This window comes from Melospiza melodia, chromosome 3, assembly GCF_035770615.1.
Source record: "Melospiza melodia melodia isolate bMelMel2 chromosome 3, bMelMel2.pri, whole genome shotgun sequence".
Taxonomy (NCBI): Eukaryota; Metazoa; Chordata; class Aves; order Passeriformes; family Passerellidae; genus Melospiza; species Melospiza melodia.
The window spans coordinates 53759156-53780551 of NC_086196.1; the positions used below are offsets into that span (position 1 = coordinate 53759156).

General features: G+C 35.4%; 1 protein-coding gene across 4 annotated transcripts in view; it reads right to left on the reverse strand.

Moving 5' to 3' along the window:
* The window catches only part of PACRG (parkin coregulated), a 210863-nt gene that overhangs the window by 119587 nt on the left and 69880 nt on the right, over positions 1–21396 (reverse strand). The window lies entirely within an intron of this gene.

Consider the following 21396-nt stretch of genomic DNA (forward strand, 5'->3'; position numbering starts at 1 on the left):
GATGAGTGTATTATTCAAATAGTGAAAATTTTATTAACCAACAGCTAAAGTTCTGATTCTTGAGAAGAATCATTTCTTAGCCTCAGTGGTTTCCTGTAAGGATACTTTTCACTGCATGAGGATTTCTTATGCATTGTATTATTACCATTTGATCTTTTCTTAATTTCATACTTGCAAGCATTGTAGTTTTCCTCATCACTATAGTTTGTATTTTGTCTGCCAGCGGGATGTGTTCTCAAATAAAACTCCAAGAAGGAAACTTCAGGCCTGTTGCAGTAATACCCAATCCTTCAATTTCTTATCACCAGCCAAATGTAAGTTCTAAGGCCCCATCCAGTGACCAAGATGTGGTTTAAACTGCATCTGAACAGGAATAGCTCCCAGCTCCTCAGCACTAGGAGAATTCCTAGCTACGTCCAGATTCCATCAAGGGAGAAAGCATGAGAGCATGTAACCATTTCCTCTCTCAACCTCTGTCCTCTTTCTGAGGAAAAGGCACCTAAACAGGGAGGCTGGAAAGCATTCCCTGTAAAACCAGGCCCCGCAGCGTCCTGGGATTTATTGTACTGAGCATCTATTTCCCAGTTCAGAAATAAAGTAAGATTGTATCATCATACTCATGACAGTTTGGCTCAGTGACCAGTGAAGTCTGTGGAAATCCCATTTGATTAGTCAGAAGCCAAATGCTCAGTTTATTCCAAAAGCTTGTTAGTTACACTAATTTTTAAGTAATGGGTTATTTTCATCTATTACCAAACTGATAAAATATCCTGGAGTACCAATTTCATGATACAAAGGAAACAATTTTATATGAGCACTACCTCCATCTTGGTTCAATACAGGATATTTTACTGAAAACAGAATAGGTATGTAATAACTTTCATTTTGAGAGCTCTCATACTCCTTTCTGAGACCAGAACAATTAAGAATTCACATTCCATCTTCCTCTGTGGAAAACCTGCCCAAATATACCTGGCTATGTCAGAACTAGTATTTTGGAGTTATTTACCCAGGTTTATGATTCCACATACAAAATTTAAGGCCTATTATTAAACTCCTAATGGTTGATACCACATTAATAAACACACTTCCTCATTTGTATGAGAAAATTTTGAACAACTTATCCTTCAGAAGGTAACAGGTAAGAACATTGAAACTGAAGATATTATTATTATTATTATTATTATTATTATTATTATTATTATTATTATTATTATTATTATTATTATTATTATTATTGCATTGTTCTGTGTTTTCATTGCTTATATTTTCTTTAAATACCTTATCTCCTATAGATTCTTAGAACGACAATTCTAAGTCTTTAAAAATAGCTCTTTCCACATCACAGTGCCTTCAGCTCCCAACATCATTATTAGCTGCCACGTTCAGGTTAAAAAGAAAAAGGTCAAGGATTATTAAAAAGTACATCTGGAGGCAAAACCAGTTGCCACTTCTTCACGTAACTTCAGCCAAATAGATCATAAATAACTTCTATAAAGAAAAACGCTTATAACTGACCTCTTCATAACCTTGTGAGTTCCTCAGACAAAAGCACATGCTTATCTTACAAAATGTATTTACCATTTTTGGGAAAAAAAAAAGTATTTCTTGTCATCATGCCAAGAATATTCCCTGTAAGCACACTAACACCTCAGTTTTGAATTCAAACTTCCTGCCATCTTCAATATGCAAAAAAATCGCTGTGCAGCCACAGGACAAAGTAAGGAAGATATGCACCAATAAAACACCAAAACAAAAGAAGCCCACAAAACAGAAAGGGGAAATTAGCAAACTGTCTTTAGTGGTAGGGTAGACTTTATATTAAAGACAGCAAACAAAGCCATACTTCATCCTTAAATTTTCAAACAAAACTAAAAATAACTATATCATCTAACTACACTGGAGGGTAAGATATCAAAAAAAGCTTCTCATTAGTTGTCAGCTAAGAGTAACTTCAAAAGCAGTCCCTGAGCATCCAGTAATAGCTTTCTGACAACCTCCTTATCTCTTACAAGCTGTTGTGAGAGCTGAATCAAACCAGTATGTCAGGAAAACTTCTTTCTAACAGTGTGCACCAAAGGAATCACATGCATCTCATCTGTTAACAACTCCTTTTCAGATCATCAAGGAAGGTTAAGTTTCTATAATGAAAAATAGACAGAAATCTACTTCTGTCACCTGCACCTGTGGGGTTTCTCTAGTTTGTTTTGGTTGGTTGGGGTTCTTTATTATAATACCATGGAAATATATTAATGAGGATTTAAATATACAATTCAAAATTCAAACACTTCTAACTGAATTGTGATTTTTGTGTTTCCACATTTAAACATTATGTTTTGGAAGCAGAATTGAGACACTATCTTCTACTAAACTTTCATTTTTCATTTTTTTTTCATGTGATATATAGTAATCTATTATCTGCATTCATGTCTGCTTTGTAAACATATTTATATTGACAGCTTCCTGAACACACTGTTCAGGAACACACTCAATAAATGCTCTGGCTGTGAATGTTTCAGAACACTTCAGAATTCAATATAAAAATTATACACAGGTTTTCAAATATTTGATTTTTAGAAAAGGTAGTATACGAAAGTTTAATTTTATGTCTTTTTGTAGATTTTAAATTTACCTGAACATAGAAAATAGGGTTTTTTTCTGTTGTTTCAGATTTTTTTTCTCTTTGCTTATCTGGAGAAAAAGTCATAGGATGTTGGAAAAATCCCTCTGTAAGTGTAAGAATAATGTAACATTTGAGTAGGAATTATGGTACTTTGCAGATTATACAAAAGAAGGCTCTGACATTGCACAGCCTCTAAAAGCTCATGTGTGTGAGTATGTTTATATCTTCCTTTTTTTTTTCAAGTGTGAACAAAAGCAGAAGGCAAGGAAAAGAGTTTCACCAAGATTTCCTACCATAGTATAAAACACTCTCCAGATGGCTGAATAGAAAACCACTGACATGAGAAAAGTGGAAAAAACCCTAATTTGTTGTAGAAAAAAGTTTCATATCCTAGCCCTACAACCTCCTGAAAATTGTGGGTTTAATGCCTCAATAAAATTCTTCTGAAAATATTATCATGCAAACAGTGAATGTGACAAGCCAAAAACCAGATTATGACATTAAGACATTCAAACATCTGAAACTTGAATGTCTGAAATTATTCTGAAAATCTGAACAGCTTTATTGCACAGTGTGATTCCCATACCAAATAAACAACTCTTTGCAGTCAAAATATTCTATACCCACAGTTACAATGACAAATCCTAAACGGCTTTTAAAAATCAAGAAAAAAATCTGCATATATATATATATATATATATATACACATATCCAGATGCTGTTTTCATCACTCGCTATTATGTTCAGTAGTTTCTAACTAGAGTGAAATTAAAGATGAGGCAATAGGTTGCATCAAACTCTAGAGAAACTCTTATTTGTACGGTATTTCTTACTGACAAACCGTATGATCTCTGTGGAACTGACAGTTTTTGTGAGCATCATGTTAGGCAGAGTATGCTTTATGTTTGTGTGTGAATGTGGGAGGCCAGTTTTTGAAGGAGCTAATCAACTTCGAGAAAAGGGATAAAAGCTCTGGGGTATATGTACTATGCAGCAAGCTTCTTCTATAGAGAAAGCTTCAAATTAGGCTTTTAGTCAGAGTGAAGACTAAAAAAGCAGGTGTCAAGTTGAAACTCTTTCCCATCCTTAAATTCCCCTAGTATTTAGGAAAGTAGGACTTCACACTCTCTTGCAAATAAACAAATTTGCATTAAAACATGAACTTCATTAACACTTTCTCCTCCAAGCTAGAAACACGTGTAAAACCTTTAAGTCCAGTTAATTGCTTTGGTCAAACTCATAAAAAACAAGTAATGTATCTAACTGGAAGAGAATTATTTCTTCATGGCATGTAAATATACTCACAAAGGAACACAGTAAGGACACTCAAATCAAATAGCCCAAGGTTATTTTCACAGTCATGTAACACTGTACTGTCATGCAGTGTACTTATCAAAGAATTCATATAAATTCAAGCTGAATACATAAAATAAATCTTGAAGTAAGAGGATACGAATGTTCCTTTATATTACACACCATCTCCATTTAAAGTCAGCTTTTCTCTATAGAGAAAATGTTTTTCCTGTCTAATTGACCCAGCGCAGCAGTGAAGCCTTCCACTTTTATTTGTTTTAAATTCACATTTCCCAGACTTGTAAAAGACCGCAAAACCCTCCTTACTAACCCTGAAAACAACAACACATGTTGACTTGGAACACTGTGATATCACAAAATAAATTATTGGAAAAGATGGACAGAAATAGGAAGTTTTATCCAGCCAGTTTGAGAGGTCAGCTTCAGTCATTCTACAGAAATGCAGATTGTAATTGAAGTGAGCCAGGATACACTTGAAATCTAGAAAGGCAAAGAAAGAAAAGATCTTGACTAGAACAAGACCAATGGAAGTCTGACCCCTGGATGTAACCAGGTATCATCAAAAATTGTCAGCGTACACAGGCACTGAACTGGGTCACTGACAGAGAACTAACTTGAGCATGCAGGTCACGAGGGCTGTAGAGCCTGGTATAGAAGGGAAACAATTCCTTGTGAAAAAAAGAGCAACTACTAAAAGAAGACAAAAACGTTTATTACTCTTTATATAAAGTACTCTCTAAGAAGTTTGATGGAAAATGAAACACCATTATGGTTTATCTGAACATTTAGAAAAGTAATATATTTTTTTTAAACAAAATAAATTTACTGTGGAAATCTAACTACTGAATATATACTATGATTTATTACATAGACAAGAAAAGACACCACTAGAAATATGATATTTCTTCCCCACCAGACACATTGAAACATAATTTCCAAACTTTTCTCATATGGAGAAATGTCTACCACAGAAGTACAGATAAACTTATTTCATCACTACCTTATTTGACTCCCTCAGAAAACAAAGCATTAAATCCAGATTTATTTTTGGTCCTTTACTAACACTTTGGGCCAAAAATAGACCAGTATTTAATGAAATAGTGTGTTTAAAAAACAAATATATTTGGCATTTGAGAAAAAAATGTCTTTGAATTTTGCTTTAATACTACTTGGATTTCTTCAAGCTTTCCCTATAAAAACTAAAAATCAAATTTACTTTAATTTCCCATTGCCTTATGAAACAGTGTCTACATTTTCCTAAAGAAATAGAATTTTTTAATGGAGTTTGGGTTGCTTCTGAAAGTACAAATTATTCATTACAGAATCAAAGCTGCCTATGCAATGACCTCTTATTACAGAAGGTGTCATCTCTTCCTGATTGAACTTAATAATTGGCATTAATTGGTGGGACAACAGAAGAGACAGAATAAGAAATAGTAAGAGCTCTCCCTCACTCTATTTACCTTGTTTAAAAAGTTGAGACTAATATACTAATTGTTATTGTTAAATTAAACAGATATATACAAAATAACTAAATGGAAAAATGTTTTTGTTTTAGACTTTTTTATACGAGACTATATAAAAAACTTTACTTAAGTAAATCTGGATTACTTTCATTGCATTACACTTAAACCAGATGTTTTTCAATCAGAAAAACATGCAGTCTAATATGATCTATTTTATAGAAACTCATGCTTTTCTTCCTTCACTGTTTTCTTCCATGATATTGTCAAATTGATTTACTTTAGCATGACTGTCTATGTTCTATAAAAATCCCCCACTGAACTGAATATGTCACTTTTAAAGATGTTATTTGGGCTTCCTAGTGTGATTTTAACCTTATAATGTAGCTACTCATTGTGTTTAGGCCTGCAACAACTCTGAATGGGATAGATCAAAGAAGAAATATGAGTAACAGAATAGAACTGCATATTCACTAATATTAGAAAATAGGGAGTCCATTGTAGTTTTCACCCCTATAGAAGACTTCCCTCGGCCTCTGCCACTCCAGACATCCTTTTATTTTCCATAGACTAAATTGCAAATCTCCTGTTTATAAGATGAATAAAATGGATATGGGTGTCTAAAAATGTACACAGCTTTAACACTTCAAAATTGTTCCTACAACTAGACCTATAATTATTTAATCAGTAGATATAATTATTTAATAGATAGCTTATAATTATTTAATCAGTAAACAAACATTAATGGCAATTTTATATATATACATATAACTATATAGTGAGAGGCAATAATCTGTATTTATCTATCTTGAGTGATAACAGGTTCTTAAATCACTCTACATAAACAGTGGCCTTGTTGAAGCTGACATATGAAGAGGATATCAACTGGCTTGTTTGCACACTTCTGCAAGTATAACTCTGGAAGATCTAAGGAAGTTTTCCATAAATATAATTTTTCAAGGCTTAATTTGTTCAGGAAATATTCTTTGACCTCTAATGAACATAATCACTGATGAATAACAATTAACTAACTTTTTCCTGCTTTATAACACTTGACACAGATTGTTGCATGAAAGACAATACAGGCAGGAACATTGACTGTGTCAAATATGAATTTTTATGGCCAGCAGAATGAGGGAGGGGATTCTGCTCCTCTACTCTGCACTGGTGAGACCCTATGTGGAGTGCTGCTTCCAGTTCTGGAGTCCCCAGCATAGGAAGGACATGGGCCTGTTGGAGCAGATTCTGAGGAAGGCCACAAAAATTATCAGAGGGATGGTAGACCTCTCCCATGACAACAGACTGAGAGAGTTGGAGTTGTTCATCCTGGCTCTGGGGTTCTCCCTATAAAAACTAAAAATCAAATTTACCTTAATTTCCCATTGCCTTACGAGAAGGCACTGGGGAGACCTCATTGTGGCCTTTCAGTACTTAAGAGGGACTTAGAAGAAAGATGGGATGAAATTTTTTTGAAGGGCTTGCAGACATAGGAGAAAGATAATTGGTTTTAAACTAAAGTAGAATCAGATTAGATGTAAAGAAGAAGTTTTTTGATGAGGGTGGTGAGACAGTGGAACAGGTTGCCCAGAGAGATGGCGATGCTCAGCACCTGGAAAAATTTAAGGTGAGGTTTGGCAGGGCTCTCAGCAACCTGATCTAGTTGAAGTTGTCCCTGGATTGGACTATGTGACTTTAAAGGTCCCTTCCCATCCAAACTATTCTATGATTGTATTATTTAGCAAGAGAATTTACTCAGGTAGGAAAAGTGCTTTTCCTTTGTGATGAAGAACCAAGCTTTAGCCAAGGTACAAAAATCACAAAATATGATAAACTCTTTTCTTATTTGCAATGTACAAGCAAATTTTAGTGGATTGCCAATCCAGCTGAATATGTACTTTCTAAGTCTGGGAGAAAGCTGTCACAAAAGACAGACTTAAGAGATATCAAAGAAGGTTGTGGAACAGACAAAGCAAATCTGTACTAGACTCTCCTCCTGCCACTCTTTGTAACATGTTGCTGAAGACTTACAGGTGCAATAAATGCTTAGGTAGGTCATAGAAAGTTATATATTTTTAGAAAAGAAGTTTTACCTGTTTTCTTAAAGAAAGAAGATAAACCCATTTCTCTACAAATTTAGTTATAAAAATACTAACATTATTTCAGAAAATTATCAGAACGAAAAGTCAACATCTAAAAAACCAGTGGATTGATTGTCTGCACAATGTTAAACTCCCTCTTTATATATCTGCACCACTGGAATCAACACCCTTCAAACTTTAAGTCTTACATTCTATGCAAAGAAAGAAAGTGCAAATTATTGGAATTAGAGTTATTCAGGCAGCTGTAAATGTGGTAATTCCTGACTTTAAAGTTTAAAAATCAAAGAGTACATGTGTTACTAAAGAGAAACACAACTGTTAAATTCAGTCTATAAGATTTGGATATATAATTAAGAAAGACTAGGCAACAAGGTTTAAGAAATGAAAATCAGCTGTTTTCTACTGAATTCTCATATTGAGAGTTTATCACATTTTTTCTTCCATAGTAAAATACAATTAAGTCTTCTAATTTAGTTGGATATCTGAGCAATAGTGCCTATTAATTTCTTTCTAAATGTCTACCAATATTCAGGTCACCTGAAAACAAATTTGATTTGTTTCATTTTTAGGGGGGGGCAAAAAGTTCCATGTCACTGTTGTTTATTGCTGTAGTTTGATCTCACAAATAAAGTATATAAAAATATATTGACATTGCTGGTGCTTCCCACTACTTAACAGATAAGGTACAGTTTAATAATAAACACAAACACGAACTCCAAACATCTTAAAAGAAACTTTCAAATAAAAAGTAATCAGAATATAAGAGTCCTATCAGTTTATTAAGTAACTACTGATTAAAACAGTGACTGCAAGTCAAATATACTTTTTTAATAAAAAACGTACTTCAATCTAGATCTCTTTGTGTCTTATTCAAATTCAACATGCAAATATAAGAAAGAAAACAGCCATCCATGATTGTTTCATTGCAGAGCACAAAAGAATTCATCTGTTTATTTTGACTAAATATATTATTGGAGAGTTTTTCACTGACAAGGTTGACTTAGATAGTAAACAATGGTCTGCATTCATTATTGCAGCAAGGACATCAATGGGATCTAACTTAAAAATCCAATAAATCACTTTTTTATTGCCTAATGCAGCAGCTGAGAGTACTATGAGGTTACAGACCTGCAGTTTTACTATTTTGATGTTTCGGGCCTTTCTCAGAAATACAAACTCAAAATATCCTAACACATATGCAATTTTTTTCCTAAAAGAACAAAGATTTGATTGTTCAAATCATGCTAAAAGAAGCATGTTTTGATTCATGATTCTATGGATAATAACAAAGACATAACAATACCAGGTGCTGAAGAAAACCACTACGTTAGAAATACTTCAGAAAGTTATATAAAACTGAAAATTATGGTATGAATTGTGTAATGACACAGTTTCCAACACAAACTGGATTCACCTGTGTGGCAAAGCACTACCTCAATTTGCATATAAACACACTTTTAGATGCTGGAGCTCCAGCAGTCTAATCTGCTCAACTCACAGTGGACTTTCACATAATTTTCAGAATAAGGGACATCACACTGAATTCCCCAAAAATTCTAAAAAACAGACAGGACAAAATAGCAATAATTTTCACAGTAATATGTGTCCTGCTCATTACCAAAGTAACTGAATGAAAACATGACCTGAAATGCAATGAGTGTTACTAAATGCAAAACAAGCCATACAGGTGAAAAAACCCCTCCAGCAAATTGGGAAGATGACCTCAAGAAAAAGGCCAACTCATCAATCATTCACAAATAAATCAAAAAGACTATGCTCACTAGGGAGCTGTATTTAAGCAGTAAACAAAACGTTAGAATTTGAACAACATGGAATAGAATGAAAAGCAGAGAAAAAATATAGTGCAAATCATCCAGAATATTGTAGGAAGTAATGATTACTTCCCTTCAAACAAAACCTCAGGGTTAAAAAGTTCAAATAGTGAAGCAGCAAGATAGGTTAAGGACTTAGAAAAACAGGCTGAGGAACTAAAAAATTGTGACTGATCATTTAAAAAAAAAGATGAATCAAGATTATAATATTGGAATTATATGAAATAATGAATGGTATAGGAGAAAATTGACTGGGAGCTTCTATTCTTCCTGTTGCAAAAAAAACAGCAAGGCAGGCAGTGAAATTAGGGAAAAAAATTAAAATAACAAATATTTAGTCATAAATGAATAATCAATGCATGGAACTCACCAAATAATGTTCCAAAAAAAGTAAAGAGATTCAGATAACTGAATAATCATTCTTTCATCTCTTATTGAAAACTTATTCAGTCATTAATTTAATAATACAGCAAAAGACAAAAGTCAGTCCTTTACAAAGCATGTTGGAGAGTTAGGAATGTGAGATACCTTGTGCTTCACTGTTTTGGTCCATTTACAGCTACAAGAAAAAATTTTCAGGTAATTCTGTATTTCTGCGGAGGAGTTTCCCTCTTCTTCCCACTGGTTCTGGCTGAACCAGAACTCAATAAAACTGGTCCAGGCTGGTTCTCCTTTTTTCTAGTATAACAGTTTCAGCATTTAGTAGTTGTGGCGCAGAAGCGGCGCTACCGTACAGATGAGGAACTGGACAAAGAAAAAATGCTTCAGGGAAACTAATACCAAGGCTTTGCTTTTCATGAATAAACTTAAACCCTCTCAAGAATCATACCAGTTTCAGGTTGTTGTCATTAGAACTGTCTGCCAAAGTTTTAATAAGAATACAGCAGAATGAAAAAATTCCCATGCAGGACAAAGGGGGCAAAAAGAGCTAGGTGGGCCCTTCAAAGCATGTCAAGTTCTTCAAAGTCAAGTAAGCATGGCACAAGGACAGCTAAATGCATGTTTTCCATGGAGGTTACAGAATCTTGATACAGGGAAATTTTAAAAGAACTCACTTGGGCATACCTCTGAGCTACCTGATCCAAGTTGTTCCTGCATGGGGGTTTGGACCAAATAAACTTTAGAGGTCACTTCCAACCATAAAGTATAATTTACATTTGTAACAGCCCAGTATGAGTATCTTATCTCAGCTTCTACTTCTGCACTCTCAGAGTAGAGGAACCCTCTTTAGTGCTTATCTTGCCATAGAGCACAGAGTTGCCTCCTAATCTGCTGCCAATCTGCCAGTATACTCAATATCACTTTTTCCTTAGTCATATCATTATGGGTAATATAGCAAATTCTAACTCAAACTTTCAGCCATTTCTTCCAGAAGATTATAAAGAATTTAGGACATTTAAGATTTTTTTTCTAGACTTAAAGAAGTTTAAGAAAACATCCTGCATGTTTAAGAAAACATCTTGTTTCAGTAGTTTCTAATTGCTAAATCTCCTTGTAGTACTGACTAGCAGTCACCTACTGTATGGGTATTTTGGAACATTATGTTCTGCATTAAAATGCCAGACAAAGATATTCTATTTACTTAAATATTTTCATAAGCATTGAAGACATGCTATTTAAATACAATATGTGTTTCATCATTATGATACAAGTTTTAATAGTTAAGCTGAAGATCATATATTCCTCTTAGGTAAAAGTCATGTTTAATATAATACAAATAGAGAGAGATAAAATTACCGCTGAACTGTGGACAATGTAGAGGATGCAGTAGGAGGGATGAAAGTATTTCACAGGCTCATGAAGCTCCTGTACGTTAGGTAACCATGCTTATTCAAAGAAATAAAGCAGCATAGAAACAAAAACCAGTGTTTTCTTTGGCTTATTTGTTGATTTTGCCAGGGGAAGCTCTTCAGAAGCCCTAGAGATTATAAGTACTGTACTTGAAAATGTTTGTCTCTGCTTGTAACTTACATCCTTCCAAACTATTGGGATGAGTGGGAGATTGAAAAATAGATCTTGTGGAAACGTGGTGTAAAGAAGAAAATCAGTCAGAGGTATTATCAAAGTACACACTATAGCTGAGCCCGGCAGTTTGAAGGTTTCTGTTAAATATTAAAGGAAAAAATGCTTGAAGTAGATGGTAACTGTATGAAAATACACCAGAAGCTCTAAATTTAAATACAAATAATTTATTATTAAAGGTAGCATCAAAGCTATGGACAACAATTTAATGTAAAGTAAATATAGCTATGAAATTTCTGCATCTGCTCCTGTAGGGCGCATCCTATCCTGTAAGCAAATACTGAGAACGACAGAACAGACCACAGCAGATACAATAATACTCAAATGGGTAAAATGGATCACAAAATTAATGGATACATACACAAATATTATTTACTTGGAAGGATTCAAAACACCTTAAAAGTCATATAGCAGGCAGTTACTGCATGGACAAGGATGGCTCTGTGTTGGTATTGGCACTTTTAGAAATCTTTGATAAAATGGTGCATTCCTACCTATGAAACCCTACTTAAATACCTCTGGAGAGAAGAGTTACAAAAGAGACAGGGGTGTGATTCTGCATTCCTACCTATGAAACCCTACTTAAATACCTCTGGAGAGAAGAGTTACAAAAGAGACAGGGGTGTGATTCTGAGGGTGATTCTGAATGGGAGTCGAACTCATTCCATGTGAGAAAGGTCTGTGTTAGTGCATTACTTGGGGGAAGTATGCTTCTTTTGAAACAAATCTCCCTACCATCCTCACTAGTGATTTTGGAGAGCTTGAATTGGATTCCATTTGGATAAAGCTCAATCAAAAAATGTGCTCCAAGAGCTAACTTAGCCTATTCCAAGTGCCAGTGGGTATTCAATGCACAAAATCAAAGCAGAGATACCCAGACATAAATCTCCCATAACCCATACGGTATGGATGCAAAGTTATCATGACTGACTGTTGTACAGACCTGCTTCTATTGCACCTTACTGCTTGCTAAGATGATGACAGCTTGATTTTGTCCCAGGGAAAGGTTCCTCTTACTCCATTGTCTACAGAAGATGCTTCCAAAGGATATTTAATAGAGTTAGGTGTCAGAAGTTGCAGACATAGAGCACCAAATCCATCAGAAGATTCTTATGGAGACTAAAGAGCAACAGGATAAAAAGGAAAGTCCTTTAATACAGTAGTAACTTGCTGAAGTACAGTAATGAGGGATGAAACTGAATATTCAGTTCCTGCAATATGGAGAAGTTACTAGCATGACTCCAAAGGCTTATGTGCTAGCCTGTATTGTTAACTATATTTAAAAAATAACAAGAAAAGGGCACGATAGATTAAGTTAATTATTGGTAAAGGCAGAGTAATACACATGAGAGAAAACAATAAAAAATCCTAATTATACAATCCTGGGAGTACTACTCAGGAAAGAGATGTCAAAGCCCCTGCAGATAGCTACCTGAAAATGCAGGAACAGAATTTGGCAACAGAAATAAAGGCAAGTAAAATGGTTGCAATTATTAGTAAACATTAAGTAATGGTCATAAAGCTCCATTATGTCAGACGACAAATTCACCATGCTTGGCTGCTGCAAGATTTTGTACTCATGTGACTCTAGAGAGGGTGTAAAAGAAGTTGAGACAATAAAAAAAAGGGTAGCATGGATCACCCAATGTACAGAACATTTTTTTCCATAGTGAAAAAAACACAGAAACAAAAACTACTCTGCTCAGATAAAGCGATGACTGAACAGCAGACATCAGAACCATGAACAGTAGAGGTGTGAATTGATAACAATTGTTTAGCTTTCTTTTTCATAACACAAGCAAAAAATAAACAAGCAGTAATAAATTTAAGATCAAAATAAGATTTTTTTTTCCAAAAAATGCATAAGGAAACAACAGAGTTAATTGACAAATTGTATTGTGGAGATCAATTAATAAATACATTTAAGAAGATGAGGAAAGGTCCATCCAGTCTACCTAAATGCAAAAATTTTTATTCAACGTCCCAATTGGGAAGCTGTTAAGCTACTGAGAGTTGAAAACTGGGAGGGTACACTGGAGGATACAGATGAAATATTGACCTTGTTGATTATAATTTCTCCAACTGTTGCATGCCAATCCCCTTTAGAAATGAGACAAGCAGACCTTTGAGCATAATAGGGTCTTGTTCTTATGAATAATAAGGTATTTAAAGTTTTCTTGGGCTCTGATTTGAAAGGAGAATATTATCACTGGAATTTTGTCGTGGTTTGACCGGAAATGAGACATCTGGGATATGTTGTTTTCGCTGTGGTCACCAATGGGTGTTCGGATTTTAAGATGAGCACCTGGTTTGACCAGTGGGGCATTGGATCCGCCTCTTGAGACCACAAACTCAAGGAGTTAAAAGCAGGGCTCTCCCCCTGGCAGTCCCTCTTTGGATTTCCAGCAGGAAGGAGTTGGGTCTCTCCCCCGGCCCAGTTGCTGGCTGGGGGGGGGGGGGGGGGGAAGCCATGCGGCCCGGCCCGGGAGAGGTCGGCCTGGCCCCGCCAAAGGTGGAAGGAAGAAGTAAAGAAATGCCGGGAAGCAATGGGCAGCCTGTTCCCCCCCCTTGGAGACAGACAGAGAGAGAGAGCGCAGCCTGCGTTTGTGGCCATTACCTGGAAATTTAGTAAACATGTGCTGGCAGCAGGCAGCCCGGCTGAGGAGATGGGGGGGGGTGTGCAGCCAGGAGTCCAGCCGCCTGGAGGAGTTTTAACCCTTCTTGGACACTGAAAACTTCACAGAACATTAAGCCTTCCTAGACGAGTGATGAAGGTCTGGATCAGAGAGAGAGAGAGAGTGAGAGATGTTGAAAGAATGGAGAAGATGGAGTGGCATGTTATGCTGGACTCTTTTGTGTAGCCGTGGACAGAGCCATGTTTCCGTGTGATACAGAGACTGAGTCCAGGGGGAGAAATGTCCCAGTGCCAAAGAAGATTCAGTGTGGGTACCCCTCGGCCCCAGAGGGTATATAAAATATGGGGGGGACAGATGTCCCAAAGGTGGGAAGGTGAGATACTGTGCTTTTCTGGAACTGGACAAAGCATCCTTAAAAAAGACAACCCTGGAAGCAGCCCTGATCCCTGTTCGGTGGTGAGAGCACCGGAACAAGGACGGAAAAGGCCACCACGACACATGGAAGGACTCCCTCTCCTCTTGAGGAACTGAAAGTTGAGCATTCTAAAGGGTGGTGCTGGACCCAGAATTAGTGATTTTGGAAGACATATTGTATTGGGAATTTAGGGGGGAGGAGGAGGAGAGTGTTTTTGTGAGGTTTTCATTTTCCTTGTCTTTTTCTTTTTTTTTCTTTTGTATGTAGTTTAGTGTTTTGTAGTTTAGTTAATAAAGTTTTTTTTTCCTTTTTCCTTAAGCAGGAGCCTGCTTTGCTTATTTCCGGGTACCACCTCACAGCAGATGCCAGGGAGAGGGAATTTTCATGGGGGCACTGGCATTGTGCCAGTGTCAAACCTTGACAAATTTAAAAACTAATTTGGGTTGTAACCCTGAATCTATATTTTTAAGATTAACTGAATTCAAGTGTAATCTTTTTTGTTCTCATTCGAGACTGGGACTGTGCTTATTAAAAACGAATAGACAGCTTTTTATCAACTTCAGTAAAAGGTCTAAAATTCAGTTTGAAGTGACATGTATAACGGTCAGTCAAATATAAGAACTGAATGTCAAAAATTAAAAAGAGAAGGTCAATTCTTTCTCCATATAATTTAGTAGTAGAAATAAATCAGGTATTACTCCTGCAACTAGGCAAATTACATCTATTTACATGTCAAAGTAACTTTAAGATACAATATACCAAATAGTGATTGCAGAATCAGACTTCTAAGGAAACTTACTTACCTCTCTCCCTAATAGAAAACACAAGCATCTCTTCATTACCACACACTCTGAAACTAATCATAAAATGAAAGAAAAATACTAGTGAAGAAATTATGGAAAAAATAGTGGAGAAATTAATTATGTTGGAGCACTGAATTTACTGCAAAATTTATTAACAGTAATACTTAATAGATGGGGGTTTTAATTTTCAGAAGAAAACTTTTTTATTATAAATAACATTATCTTGAAGGTACAAGTATAACTGGAAACTGTTCTAGCCATTAAGAATAACCCTAGTTTGAGATAAATAAAACTTATTTTGTAAGAACAGTAAGACTCTTCAAAAAACAATGCAATATTGCTTAAGAGAAATATTTAGGTATGCAACAAAAAATCTCAGGCTTGATATTGAACTATTGCTTGTTCATGTACTGCAATATGAAGCAAGTCTTGTTCTACACAGCTATATTTATCAGAGAAAGGCATTAGAAGCATCCCTACAATGCTCAGTCTCATTTCAAGAGGGAATTTTTTTGTATTGCTAACTTTCTAAAGGCAGTATCATGAAGAGTAGGCAGTGAAGGGTTCCTCTGTTTCTGTACGCCAGTACTTTTCAAAATCTGTTCTCCTGTCAGATATTAACTCTTTCACTATTTTATGTCTGATTCAAAGCATTCTGGCCTCCTCAGTTTCCACTAAAGAACACACATTTTATAAAGAATTATATAGACATTATAAAATGAATTGTGCACACGTGATTTCAAAGTGTGTCTATTTAAGCCTTCTTTCAGAATAGTATCATTCTCGATGCTATGATCATTATTATAATGCCAATTATCCTAATCTATTGGTTTAATGCCTGAATACACTATCAGACTTTTACTACAAACTTTTTCCAAGCTGTATGCAAAGTGTTTTGTAGCTACTTCTGGAAAATTCCTATTTTAAAAGTGAAATAAACGAAATGAATAAACGAAAAAAATAAAGCAAGAAAATGAGAACATATATTTCTAGTCCAAAAGCTTTTTGTTTTGCACTCCTACTGTCAAAAAAAAGAAACTCTGAAGAACTGAATAAGTACAGTGCAAGTAAGAAGTAAAGGTTTTTACTTTTTTTTAAATTTTTGTACCCCTTTGAGAAAGTCATACTTATGGAAACATATACAAAATAATTGGTTATCTACCAAAATTTGTTATCTCCAGGAATTACAATTTTGACATATAATTGTTCCACAAGCATTTCAAGTGACTGCTGCCACGCAGTTTTGAAAATTATTCCAGACTTTCACCACTGGCACAGTTTCTAGTCACAATTTATAACCATGCATTTAGTCAGAGTAGCTATATTTCCTTCTCAAGTTTTGTCTCAGCTAAATACACCACTCTCCTCAAGTCTCTCTCTCTATAACTGATACTTCATCCTTCTAGTCATCCTTGGGGTTCTCTATGCTTGTTTAAATTAATCTTTGTTGAACACAGGTGACTAGAACTACAGAATAATAAAATTACATCTTTTCAACGCCTTGCACAAAGCTACACTTACTGTCTCCATTAAATTCACTAATGCATAGCAAAATTGCATTATATTTCCATCATACCAGTATCCCATAACCATCTTCCACTCAACTGACATTGTCAGACATTTAAAAAAAATTATGTAAGATAAGTTCAAACTCCCTCCAACATCACAGAAAAAGAAATCCTCAAGAATCAAGTTAATATCACCATGAGTAACTTTTACTATTACTCTCTATAACTTTTTGGTGTTAAATTTGATTTAATCAATTTCTTACATTCCAGCTGAGAAACTTCTCTAACTTTTCTTATCTAAGATTCTTTTGCATTAGCAATACCTTCCAACTTTATAATACTTTTACTCTCACTAAGACTTGCAAATATCCCCCAAAAAAAAGGAAACAAAAGCACAATAGATCTCAGCAAAACCAAAAAAGGTGGCATCCGCATTAGACTGAAATGAAGAGTAAAAAAATGTTACTGTAACAGTGAGAAAATTTTTAAGTAAATGGTTGGCAACATCAAACATGTAATGACTCATTCATTACCTGTAGAACATCTTTCACATGCTGCTTTACATAATACATGAACAATACTCACTAACCTACAGAGATATCAGGGTCCTTATTCCTCTTACCCTACAGGTCAGAGAGACAGGCAGATTGCAAACTGATACTGCTCCCTGATGCATAAGTAATTCTGCCATTGAACACCACAGGATACTGTTCTAATCTCAGTATGTTTTTCATGATACCCTGACAATTAAGTGCCTCCTATTCCAAAAGGAAATATGCCAGCTGATTCTTGTGGGAATAAATTGTCAGAGATGCCATAAAACCAGCTGAGTTTCATTTATCTCAAAAGTTTCAACACACAGAATAAACTAACTAAGAGTGCCTGGCTAAAGCAATCTGTAGATTTTTTCTTTCCTGGAGTCTAGGTCATATCTGAAGTAAATTTATATAGCAGAATATGTCTCTCTTTTGTGTTGTAGTAATAGACTGTTAAAACAAATAAAATCAATTTTCTTTATGCTTACTTCAAGTAATATCTTATGCAAGCTTTTTTGCTAAATTAATTTATTGATAAGATAAAGAACTATTGAGTTTGCTCTACTACAGCTCAGTTGAAAAACATTACACTAAGAAAATAAAGGTCTTATAGGTGATATATGTCACCAGAAATTAATGGCAATTAAAGCTCTATATACCACCATACCACTATGTACTTTATAAATGTTTCTTACATTAAATAATTAGAACCACTATGTACTTTATAAATGTTTCTTACATTAAATATTTTTTAATTATTTAATGTAAGAAACATTTATAAAGTACATAGTGGTATGGTGGAATATAGAGCTTTAATAGACTAGTAATGCAAATACACTAGTCTTAATTTTATTATCATCTCTCCAATTGTAATACCCTTTATGACTACTGATATCTCCAAAAAAAGTAATGATCTTCTATAAACTAAGTCACATGCATTTAAAATATTTTTCATATATGTTTTTATTATAAATTTCACAATCCAGTAAGGCTATAAAATATTTTAATCCATTGGAATAAAGCTACGTCTATCTAACAGCAGAAAAACCCTTATTCCTACCTGCCTTAATTATTGGATGTACAAATTCTTCCTATCTTGGTGAAGATATCCTGTCAGCGAAGGACAGAGATTTCTTTCAGAGAGAAAAGTTTTAAACACTCCTTTTACTCCTACTCCTGTATTTTCCTCAAAATAAGAAGTAATGATTTGAAGATGCACAGAAGCAGGGACAAAAGTAACTGGTCTCACCAGTGGGTAAATTCACAGATGAGGTTACTGTATAAGCATCACATGCAGAGCTTTTCACAAGATTTTCAAGTTAAAATCACGGCCATATTTAAGCAAGTTCCTCACTTAATATCAAATGAGAAACTGCAGCTAGACAAAGTGATTACTTTCACTTTTTGTTAGATAAAGACAGTGCATGAGACTGAGCTATCAATTGGGTTATCTAATTAAGTTTAAAATATCCAGGTGTTTTGCATATGACCTAGATGGCTTTGATGGACTACTGGAAAATCAAAGGAAAAGATTAAACAAAGGCTTTCCACACAAAAGCACAAGTATTTAAGACACATTAGATGCAATCAAAGGAGGTGAAATGCTTTTGAGACACTCCCTGAACAATTCTGTTAATAGAGGGAACTGAAGCAAAAGGACTGAATACAATCAAGGCCTGCAAGAACATAATTTCAAAAGATGACTAAAACAATCTGGCTGTGTGACACATTCAATGAGGTCTCACTTCCTCTCTCTCTCTCCATCTCCATGTTTGAATTTGCATGATCTTTCTGTCCTGCTTGCTCTGGACTTCTCTCATCCCTTGCTGAGCAATTCAGCTCACCAAAACAACAAAACATCATCCACCAGTACAGTGAGGGGGGCAACACACACCTCAGGTCTAGCTGGATTACCCAAGGGAAACTGCAGCAGCCAGCAGGGACAAATTATCATTCTGGCAGCAGCAAGCTATTTTCTTGGCTCAATCATTTAATGAAGTACTATGCATCATGCTTTCTCCAGACAAGTCCACAAATCTGGGCATGGTTCAAAGTAGTTGTTCCATGAACCTTAATGAGAGGCTTGTGCACAGCTGGATCCTACATAATCCTTAACATGACAGAATCCCTACCAGACTAGTTAAAGAGCACACCAAAAAGTTCCTATCAATTGCCACAAAGGCCTCCAAACAGCCAAATCACACAAATATAATCATGTGTTTTAAGCCAACTGATAATGGAAGATGTATAGCAACTGGGGCAATACATCATTTCATGGCATAAAGGTGACTGAAGAATCAAAGTTTTACTATTAGTGACAAACTATAAGATCATGTCAAATAAACGCCAATACAACCCTTAGTCTAACCCTGAGACCTCACAAAATACAGGCCTTAAAACTGTCCAGCCAAAACCTGATATGTCCACTAAATAAATGATCTTCTGCGTCAAGTTCAACAAAATTTTTGGCAACACTGACATATTTTGTATACTGAAATATCCTTCTAATAAGAAAAGGGCCTTCGGACAAAGTGCTGACTTGTTTAAATGAACAGAAGAAGACCCAATAAAACTAGAGAAGACATGCATACAAACATCAGTGGTCCAAAACAATTGCTGTTTACTTCATGGTTTGTGTTTTCACACATGGCAGCTCAATAAAAGGGATTTATTCCATAGGTTTTCTGAATCTGTAATACCTTTATACATAAAACGTGTCTATGTCAACGCAAGGTTTCACTGAGTTACATGGCCAAGTGATCCCTTCACACCAACTGAATCCACAAGAAAAAAACAGTTCCTCAAATGTTCCCTAGAATACTGAAGCCAGGCTATTATATTCAGTATAGCACTTATTTATGGGTAATTTATTCTAAGGATTTTATACTATGAAAATATTGGCTCACGTAATAAAATGTCCCAAATAAAAACTGGAATGAATGCTTATACACAAAAAAAACCTGACTTGTCCTCAAAGTTTCATTGTCAAAAGATTAGCTTGCATTTGACTTTATGTATATGCTGCTAATATTTATTTATTAAAAAAATAAGGTAATAAAAATGTATGAATTTTTAGTTACTTATTTACATTAGCCCAAGTACAACTTTATAAAGGCAGATGTAAAATCTGCAGTCTTTGGAGGCAATGTGAAAATTCTCACTTACTTCCATAAAATTAAGTTTGGGAACGAGGTCAATGATAATAAAATAGCTTAAAGAAACTTCATTGCTTTTCTCAACATACATAATGGCATTGCTAGCAAGGCAAACAACAGTATGTTTATTTTTCTAACATTCCATCTACTTGCCTGAAAAACAGGGTGCAACACGATCATCACAAAAGGAAAGTCAGAATATTTTGAAACAGTTGCATTTTATCCAGTGAAAATATGAGCGAATGGGGATGCATTCTTACTCTTTAGACTAAGTCTATTAAAAGACTGCTACAGAGAACTGAGCATGCAGATCATCTGGAAAATTCAAAACTCAAAGTGATTAATTAGACCTTATTTTGTCGCGAGCAGATTTACGGAGGTTTTTTCAACTTAGCCCCCATTGTTTGTAATTACCAAAATAACACCTCCATTGGCTGGTCTGCTCTGCTTCATGCATGAACAGCAATCTGATTGAGCACTCCTGTTAGGATTCCATTCCTCATTGTAATTAGCCATAATCATAGCCTTCCTGGGTGCATGAGAATGTGCAAACGACCGATTCACAACCCCAACCTATTTGAATATGAATCTTCTCAGTGAGCAGCAATAAAATAGTGGAAACAAAGCAGCTTCTCTAGGGAATTTTGTAAAGCATCCCTGTCTCTGATTCTCCCCCCTTAAAAATGTTCCCTTTTTAGTATTTGAATTCTGTTTGCTAAAACAAGGCTTGCTTAATGAAGACAATGGCTTATTATTTCTTTAAGTGGCACAGCAGGGCCCAAGTATTACAGGCCCAGCTCTTTCAGCCCTTGCCAAGGACACAGGGAACAAAGGGGCAGGCAGTAACGCCAGGCAAATAGACCTCTCCTCACGCTGCACTTCGGGAGCACTTTTCCCCAGAGCAGGACCCAGGCATCGCCTATTCTGGAGCTAAAAGACGGGCTCTTTTTCCCGGCGTTCCCGTCAATGGCTGGCCCAGCCCCGGGGCGG